Here is a 2,043-nt window from a genome sequence, read left to right as displayed (position 1 = left end):
GCTTCTAAATGTTTTTAAAAAGCGGTTTTAATAATAAACTTTTCTGGCAGATGAATTTTATTTGTGAAACGTTTTGTTTGTTAGCAAATGTTGTGAAAATTAAAATGCTTGTCTTCACATTTGAAACAACATATTCCTTAATGTCTACATCGCAGAACAAAAGAACCTAACATAGTCAGGTGGTTAGAGCGTTCGACTCATAATCTGAGGGTCGCGGGTTCGAATCCCCGTCCCACCAAACATGCTCGCCCTGGAGGCTTTGTAAAGTGACGGTCAATCCCATTATTCGTTGTCGGTGGGTGGTGATGACTAGCTGCCTCTTACACTGCTAAATTGGGAACGGTTGTTGCAGATAGCCCTCGAAATTTAAACCAGAACAAAAAGTATAAAGACACTCTCATTATCATAAATGTATATTTTTATTTGTAGACTCATCTATATAAAAGATTGCTTCTTGTAATGAAGTATACTATTGTTGATTCTATTTTACAGCTTATCTATGGTGAGTTTGCCGTGAATGTTTACAAAACAAACTTTGTTTAATATGCAATATGATTTTACGTTCTTTCTTGAACAAAATAGTCTTAAAAGTTTCATACAAATGAGCTAGAGCAAACTAAAAGAAAAACAAAACTAAACTAAAACGACCGAGAGTTTTCTAATTAGGAATGGAAATTATATGCAGTTGTGTACTCGTAATTAAATTTCCATTCATCAGCATTTATCATTTGGTTCAGGTTGTATACGCGAGTGTCAGCTGCTTGGTTGAATCAAAAGTGTATTATCTATAATTTTTGAGCTTCGAGAGAGAGAGAGAAAGAAAAAAGAAATAATATATTTCATCCCCAGACAGACGATTGATTTACGCATCCACGCTGATGAGAGTTTCTGCTCGGTGGTGGTATGGGGGAAAGGGAGGGGGAGGACATGCGCACCCCATGAAGTCCTGGACAACCTGATCGATTCTTCTTATGTACTGCTTTATCCCATTTCAGGAAGATTCAGTAGGACTCAAGCTCGAATGAGTTTGTTTTTACAAAGAAACTAGTGCAGATTTTTGTATCGACACATTGGCTATGTACTTAAAACAAGGAGTTACGAGAAAGTCCAATTGAACAGAATGGTTGCACTTTTCTAACTAGCATCAATATTCAGCTGCTGTTTTTCTATTTCAGGCTTCCACGGTGCTAATGAGTTTATTTTAGGTTCACGCATTCAAATAAAAGTAGATCAGAATGCTTGTCTTCATTCACTTATAGCAATATATTAAATTTTTTCCCCCTGAGTTGTCAATCATTACTCACATTTTCAACGCCTTGTAGTATTTGAATATCTCTCCGAGAATCTAATATACTGAACTATGACGTCTTGACATATATGATGATTAAGTGAAACGTTCTGTGAACAAAGAACAAACTGTTAAAACTAAGCCTAACGTGGCGTCAAATCAGAAGAATGTGATTGAAAAGAGTGTGGTATGTTTATTTCTTGATCATGAAAATTTGTGTTCCAATAATTTTGTTACTCTAGTTCAAACTTTTAAACGTTTAATGATGAAACAGATAAGTAATATGCCTTCAGTTCCTTTCTGAATGCATTACCCCAAAGTCCTGAAAAACTTGCTCGTTTAATACCAAACCTTGAATTCGTGTTAGTTTAGCATACACTCTTACCAATATATCTTTTATTTTTTAAACATTCAAACGAATGTGTTAGATTTCACGAAAAAGTTTCTTTTAAATCCTTAAAGCTGAAAAAAAAATGTTAGAAACGAAATATGAATACTTTTCAATTAGGTATTGTGCCCAGTCCCAAAAATCGTAAAGAAAAGTGTGCGTAACGATACCGATTGTAAAGAAGAATGTATACTATAGCGGTACCTTTGTTATTTAAAATGCTTACTATAGTGGTACCTTTTTTATTTAGAATGCTTACTGTAATGGTACTTTTTTATTTACAATGTTTACTATAGTGGTACATTTTTATTTAAAATGTTTACTATAGTGGTACCTTTGTTATTTAAAATGTTTACTATAGTGGTAC

The sequence above is a fragment of the Limulus polyphemus genome, unplaced genomic scaffold (genome assembly GCF_000517525.1).
Source record: "Limulus polyphemus unplaced genomic scaffold, Limulus_polyphemus-2.1.2 Scaffold7757, whole genome shotgun sequence".
Classification (NCBI taxonomy): Eukaryota; Metazoa; Arthropoda; class Merostomata; order Xiphosura; family Limulidae; genus Limulus; species Limulus polyphemus.
Note: the sequence above shows the minus strand (reverse complement) of the source record.